Source organism: Pinus tabuliformis, chromosome 4_2, assembly GCF_031772625.1.
Source record: "Pinus tabuliformis cultivar Carrire ecotype Pingquan chromosome 4_2, CPIR1, whole genome shotgun sequence".
Taxonomy (NCBI): domain Eukaryota; kingdom Viridiplantae; phylum Streptophyta; class Pinopsida; order Pinales; family Pinaceae; genus Pinus; species Pinus tabuliformis.
In genome coordinates, this window is record NC_142304.1 from 165,633,255 (window position 1) to 165,641,566 (window position 8,312).

The following is an 8,312-nucleotide window of genomic DNA, read 5'->3' on the forward strand; positions in this document are numbered from 1 at the left end:
TAACATAGAAATTTAGGTCAGAACCTTGAATAAGAATCATTTTCAAGCATAGTTATGCTATTGATGAGCCTAGGTATTGCAACAAGAATGCTGCAACTCCCAGGGCTACCAGCTTTACTTATCAACCTGGGGTTCATACAAACTTGGAGGTGACAGTGCTATATGCACAAGTAGAAGTGAAGGTCCTACTTGTTGTCATTGTTTATCTGGCAAGAGACCCCAGGGGTTCCAAGACAGACTTCTATAGGGTCAAAAGAAGCTTAATTCTTTGATGGAAGAAGAGAAAACCTATTCTAAGAGAGAGCTACTCTACTGCAGTAATGAAGAAAACAGCATGTAATCCTAAACCACACCATAACCTAATTAACCAATTAAAAAGCTATGCTAAGCAGAATTGCTAAAACAATCACTAACCTAATGCTGCTATCTAAGTTGCAGAGGCAAAGAGCATTAAACTATACTAAGGTGTAAGCAAAGAAACTATGCTAAATCGGTTTTCAAGCGGAAAAAGCAGTCGAAGATCAAAATTGGTGAAAGGAGGACATGAGGACACAGTAGTGCATAGGGACCGTTGGATCGATCAACGAACAGAAGATGTACGGCAAAGATCTTATCGTGAAGGCTTAAATGAATAGATGGGTGAACACACAGGATGAACGAAGGAGGTCTTATCGTGGAGGTTAAGTGAATAGATGGACGAACTGGATGAACGAACAGGATGAATGGCAGAGATCTTATCGCGAAGGCTTAAGTGACTAGATAGATGAACAGGATGAACGCACAGGATGAATGGCTGAGGTCTTATCGCGTAGGTTAAAGTCAAGAGATGGATGAATAGGGTAATGAAGCGATGAACGACTGAGATCTTATTGCACGGATTAAGTCAAGAGATGGACAGATAGGATTAATCGAAGGATGGACGGCAGAGATCGTATCACAGGAAAAAGAAATGTGCGGAAATTATGTAGCGGGTTTCTAAGGCGGTAAGTAGTTTCTCGCGTGCCCTCGAGGCCATAAGCAGAATTCTAAAATTTCATGTGATTAGCCTTACTACGTGACATGTAGCATGAGAAAACCACTTTTCTCGCGTGCTCTTGGGTGGATAACAGTCGTTCAATAATCCACGCGAGATTGTGTGATAGCCATTGGATCAAGTGGGGCTAATCAATCGTGGAGATTAGCCAAGCTAGTTGGTGATCGGGTGACGCGATAACCGTCAGATCAGGCGAGGCAGATCGACGGTGGGGGTTTAAAGCGCATAAAGTGTTGAGGTGACACTATAGCCGTTGGATCAAGAGACGACAGTGGAGATTAAAGTGCATAAAGTAAGTGGAAGACTTCACGCGAGGTAGCAGTTGGACAAAATAATGAATCAGATGGTGATTGTAAAGGTTTGTTTTGGATCGGATGGCGAGGAAGCAATGCATGAAGAACATGCTGAAGGAGATTTCAAAGTAAAATGACAGAAAAACCAGTGAGGGCGAACAAATAACTGCATCAAACAACAAACTCCATAGCTCATGTGAGAACCAGAAACCTGTTTTTTTGGGGTTGCTAAAGGGTCTCTTCCTCAAGTCATGGTCACAGAGGGAGGAGATGAGGCCGAGACACCTGCGCACAACCTTATGGTGATATTTTTCCTCTAGCTACCCTGTGAACTGAAAGAAGGCACAAATGGAAGCAAAACCAAAGCACAACCAATCTAATCTACGCTACTGTAATGAAAATGCATCTATTTAAGAAAATGAACAGAACTAGAAAGTTACTTAAGCAAATGAACAAAACCAGAAAGCTACTTAATCAAATGAACAGAACCAGAAATCTATGCTAGCATACATTTATAATAAAGAGGAGCTTTAGCTACTTGGGTCGGGCCCTAACCCAAGAGCTTCAACCCTTTGAGTTAACTCAGAGCTAGCTTAAAACAGAACTCATTCTCATTATGAAAACCATGGATTACAGAACAAACTGTCACAAGTCTTGCAGCTCAAAAATAAAGTAGAGTTTTACAATGAAATTCAAAATCTTACTGAGGTCCTAAGCCTCTCTATTTATACATCTAAATTCTCTAACGACTTCCTTCCCATTAGGGAGTCTTGGCTTCCCACTCAAGATAAACTAGTTTTTGTCCCTTTCACTTGCTCAGTTGTCTTCTAGTCCTCAAAGTGATATTTGTTTTCACTCCAAGCTGATGGAGGGACATTCTAATGGAGGGGTAGTAAATGAGAAGGATTTACCTTCTATAATTACTCTCCCTTTTCCCATTCGAGTTGTGATCAAGGTATTTTCCATAGTTCCTTATTTTTATCGTTTATGCCTACATTTTTCCTTGTTTGTATCCTTTATTCCTGCATTGCATGCACATTAGACCACAAAGAAAAATATCCAACTCTAACTCATCTCATAAACAAAATATAATCAAAAGTATGCAATAATGTGTGAGAATAGTTGGTTTGGCTAAGCTAGGAGGTGAATTAAGGCCAATTAAGGCCCATATAATTACCCAATGATGAGGCTCATCATCACCCCCTACAGAAAGTGTTGCTCATCCTTTGAGCAACTTAGTCAATTTCCATGTCCTTCATGGCTCTGGCGGCCTCTCTGACATCCCATGTTTCTATTGTGGCCTCTTTTTATTTCTTATAGAAGCTTGCTTTCCTTTCTACTTCTCCCTACTGCCTCTTTTCCTCTTCTTCTTTTCTTCCTTCTAGCATCCCTATGAGTAGTGGTGGACTGAGTTTTAGGCCTATCCAATTGACCTTCAACCTTTGTATTGATTACTTATACATAGGTGTCCTGTTGAGTTCCTCTCTCGACCTTTGAGGGGAGTGATATTCTCCGATCTTCAAGCTGTGTGGTAGTGTTTTCCATCTCCTTTAGCAGGCATGTATATTATCATTTCTTAGCATCCCAAACATATCCTCAAAATGTGAAATTGCTTTCTCTTGCGCAACAAGATATCTAGGTGCTAGCTAAGGATCATTTGCAATTAGATTATGGGTGTTGATTAGGGCCATGGGATTTGATTGTTCAGCTCTGATGAAAAAAAGGTTCATTTTGCTCTCTGGCCAATATTATTTTCATCTCTACAACACTTGACTTCTCATGGTTCATCAATGATGCCAAAGCCATTAATTGTAGATCTCCTAGCTCTGCATTAGGATCCCAAATATTCATGTCTGTGAGGGCCATGTTGTGCAAGTAAAACTCAGCGATTTTGGCCCTATCCTCTAGTGCACTTCGATCACAAAGATCAATAAACTACCTGTAGTCCTGAAATGGCATGGTTCCCCTTTGTGCTAGTGTTTTAATCTGAAATTGCAGCCATTATTATTTGAGGTAAAGAGCATAGGATTTAGTTGGCATCCTACACTATATGGCCTCTTGTTGTTCTTTCTCCTCTGTTTCAATGCCTTCTTCCTCTTGTTGTTCTTTCTCCTATGTTTCAATGCCTTCCTCCTCTTTTGTTTCAGTGTCATACTCCTTCTCTTCTACCTCATCACGTTCCTCTCTATTAGTTTCTTCTTCATCAATCTCATCCCCATTTGGCTCTGTATCTTCTTCTTCTTGTTTTTCCTCCTCACTGACAGAAGGACTAACATCATAGGTGAGGGTTTTGATGTCATCTTCTACTAGTAAGTCTCTGAAGACTGACCATTTTATAGGGATCTTGAGGGTTTAGAGGGCATCCTTAATGAGGATCCTAATCAACCCATGGTGAGCCAACTGTTGGGAATTCCCTTCCTTTACTTTTTTGCTAGAGTCTATGAGTGATTGCATCAAGAAATAGGGTATGTTGAGTCTTTGGTGAACTGGTGTTTCTACCCCAAGTCTTAATTCCTCAAGCATTCTCAAATGGTTGCCATAACAATACTGTATCCATGGACTCTTGCATTCTCTTTTGACTTATTAAAGAATTTCCTTTTCTCCATGTTTTCACTTATAAACCAACTACCTCTTAACCTTTACAACTTTTGATCAAATGATGCATATGAGTGAGTGAGTGGGATACTTACCTGTGGTCTTGATGCCATGTTGTTGTCAAATATTAGAGGTACTGTTGATGGTAATTCTTCTTCCTCCTCTGTTGTCTGCTGATGGTTTATTAGCTTTTGCAGGTGTCTGTGACTGAAGATCTGATGCTGCTGCTGCTGCTACTATGGAGCTCCTAGATTCCCACTTGGAAACGTTTGGTGTCCCCCTTAGAATTTCTTGATCATGTTGTTGGTTGGTGCTGTGAGGATGTTGTAATGAATGGACAGAGGGAGTAGGAGTGTGTGTGGATGCAAGGATGATGGTCATGGTTTAGGTGATACGTTAGATCATGTCTAGTATGAATTTTGGGGACCTAACCAATCTACCATTCAGGGGATCCTGTATAAAACACAATCTTCACCTGAATTGAAGCAATGAAGTGAAAAACAATGGAATTGATGGAGGGATGCATGGTAAGGAGGGGAGGAGATGAATATATGTGAGGCAGGGTTCCCTTCGGATCTTCTCTTTGCTCCTTGATTGTCTTTCTCATCCACCTGCAAATAACAATTATGTTTTTTATTTTATTATTATATATTTATTTTTTATTTTATTTTTTTTAAACACCTAGGCTTCCTCAGAGAGGTTTTCACCCTAGATATCTACCCTGGGCGCCTCAAGGAAGGTTTTCACCCAGGGATCTTCTTATCCTTTTCATTTTTCTCATCCTTGGGCCGAGTCATGAGGTTTTCAACCCAAAGATGGAACTCAGGCACCTCATGGAGGTTTTCACCTGAATCCTTATTCTTTTTTCCTTTTTCAATGACCTAATGAGGGAGGAGCTGGAACTTGCTCCACCATCATCACTGTCTTATTGATATTGTCAATGAACTCTTGTTTTCATAAAGGCCTCTTATACATTTTTAATCGGTGTCCATTAACTAGCAATGCAATGGCTTCTTCATCTATAGTTCTGATTTGCACTAAACCATTGTCATGGCATATTTCCACCACATAAGGTCTGAGCCATCTTGCCCTTGAAGTCTTTATACCTGGAATCATATAACAATGCCCAGTCTCCCTCTTGAAATTGCTTCTCCTTGATATGTTTGTCATGCCAGATCTTCCTCTGAAGCTGAACTATCTCTGTATGGAGGAGGGCCTGCATTTAGAATTCATCCAAACCATTCAAATGGAACAATCTTTCTTTCTGTGCATGACTGAGATCCAAATCTAGTTGGGCTTCCATCTTCAATGTGTTATATTTAAACTCAATGGACAGCAAATCCTTTTTCCCATAGACCAACTCATAGGGTGTAAATCTAGTGGTGGTCTTCCAAGTGGTATTATAGGCCCTGGTGGCCTCAACTAGTCTCTCTGCCCAATCCTTCCAGTTACTGCTCACCACCTTGGTTAAGATGTTCTCTATTGCCCTGTTGGTCACCTCCACTTGCCCATTAGCTTGTGGATGATAAGGAGTGGAGGTCCTATGCTTGATTTTGTGATGGTTGAGCAGTTCCTCAATCATGCTGGAGGTAAACTGGCTGCCTTGGTCTGTGACTAGCTCTCTAAGGTACCCAAATTTGTAGAATACATTCTCCCTTAGGAACTCAAGCACCTTCTCTTATGTTGCTGCCTTAATTGCATTGGTTTCAGCCCACTTAGTCAAATAATCAGTGCACATAATGATATGTTTTCTTTTCTTTGAAAGAGGGTTGACAGGCACAATGAAGTCCATGCCCCACTTGTCAAATGGCTCGAAAGTCACTTGAGGTTGTAGGGGCATTTCATCTCTTGGAGTAGGCTTTCCCATCCTCTAGCACCGATCACACTAACTAATGTACTTGTTCACATCCTAGCTAAGAGTAGGCCAATAATAGCCTACTTGAAACACTTTGAATGTTGTCCTCTTTGCTGCAAAGTGACCTCCACAAGGCACATCATGGCAGGTCAAAAGGATGTCAAAGAATTCCTCTTCCCTTACACACCTTCTCAAGATTTGATCGGGCCAAGTTTGAACAGATTGCCACCAATCCAGGTGAAGGGGGCACTTTTCCTGACTATCTTGCTCTTTTCTTTGGAGAGAAAGTTTGGTGGGAACTGTGTTGATACCAAATAGTTTTCTATATCAACAAACCATGGGGAGAGAACTGAAATAGCAAACAAATGCTCATCTGGTAACTGGTCATCCACCATTCCTTCTTCACCTGCAGGCAGATTCATCCTAGACAGAAAGTCGACGACAACATTTTCCTTACCATGCTTATCAACAATAGTAAGATCAAACTGTTGTACTAAAAGAAACCATCTTATAATTCTAGCATTCACATCTGGTTTGTTCATTAAATATTTGATTGCAGCATGATTAGTATGCACAAATTTTTGATATCTTGTAATGTAATGCCTAAATTTTTTTAATGAATGAACAACAGCTAGGAGTTCCTTTTCGATCACAGTATAGTTTAGCTCAGCCTTTGACAGGTTCTTACTAATAAAATAGATGGCATAGGGCAATTTCTCCTCTTCCTAACCTAAGGTTGCTCCTATGGCTTTGTGTGAGGAATCAGCATCAATATGAAAAGGGGAGGGCCCAATTTGGGCCTCTAAGGTTTGGTGCAGTGGCTAAATTATCATTTAGAATGTCTAAGACCTCTTGGCAGCTCTTTGACCATATAAACTCAAAATCTTTGGCCAATAACCCAAACAAAGGAGAGGCCAACTTGCTAAAGTCCTTTATGAACCTTCGGTAGTATCCAGCTAACCGTAAGAAACTCCTGACATCTCTTTGCTTTTGTGGAGGTGGGACCCTTTGGATGATTTCTATTTTGTTTGGGTCCACCTGCAGTCCTTGCGAATGACCTAGCACAGTCCCTTCAGTCATTAAGAATTCACATTTTTCTAGACTGAGAGACAGATTCATTTCAATACATTTCTACAATACTTTGCCTAGGTTATTCGGGGCTTCTTGGAAATTACAGCCATAAGGTGTAAAGTCATCCATATAGATTTCCACATCATCATGTACTAATTCAGCAAGAATACTCAAGACTTCTCTCTGGAAAGTGGCAGGAGCATTGCATAGGCCAAAAGGAAGGACCCTATAGGCAAAAGCACCCCAAGGACAGGTGAATGTGGTCTTATCCTGATCTTCTGGGCAGATTTGGATTTGGTTGTACCCACTGAATCCATCTAGGAAAGAAAATAACTTCTTCCCTGCCAAGCCATCTAGCACTTGGTCAATGAAGGGTAGGGGAAAATGATCCTTCTTTGTGGCTTTGTTCAACTGCTTATAATCGAAACAAATCCTCCACTTACCATTTTTCTTGGGAACTAACACTAAAGGAGAGACCCACTTACTGTCTGAGATAGGGTAAATGAATTCTGCATCTAGCAGTTTTCGCAATTCTTCTTTGATTATGTATTTAAGAGTTGGATTCATCCTCCTTTGCGGTTTCCTAATTAACTTGCAACCTTCTTTGATGTATATGTGGTGAGTACACATTGAGGGGTGTACTCCCTTCATTTCCTTGTAACTCCAAGAAAAGGCTTCTAGGTGTTCTCTGAACATGTTGCATAGCTTTTCCTCTTCTAATTTAGAAAGAGATGGGTTAGTTTTCAAAGTTCTCTCTAGGCCAAATTCTATGGTTTTGACACGGAGTGGGTTGGAATTTTCCAATCATAAGTCAATTGGATGATTGTTATGGGTTTCCCTTACTTCTTCTTCTAATGGTAATGAACTAGGAGTTGGAGTTTGGAGCAAGTGTTCAATTAAGTCATCCTCGTCTTGTTTTCTTCCTCCTATGATTGCTTCCAAAGCATAAAATTGGGCAGAATAAACCTCATCTTCTTCCTCCTCCTCCAACCATAAAGGTAATTCATGATCTAGGGTAGGTTGAGCAGGAGGGTATAGGACTAATTGTTTGGACATATGCCCATTCTTGATGGTCATATTCCCATTCTTGTTTGGACATATGCCCATTCTTCATGGTCATGATAAAAAGATGTGTTTAAAACACCAAAATTATAGGCTGATGAGGAGGAAGTAGAGAGCTGCAACTTAGGGGATTCAGTAGTACCTAGGATGGTTAAGATTTCGAAATTCCTTTCAGCTGATATGAAGGCTAAATACATTGAGATGATGAAAAGGTTTATTTGATGTGTTCGCATGGAGCTATGTTGATTTAAAACAATATGATTCTTCTATTATCCAACATACCATTCCTATTAAGGAGAATGAGAAACCTTTCAAGTAGAAGTTAATAAGAATTAATCCTCTTCTTATGCCATTGATTGAAAAGGAAGTCAAGAAACTCTTTGATGCTAAAATTATTGTTCCA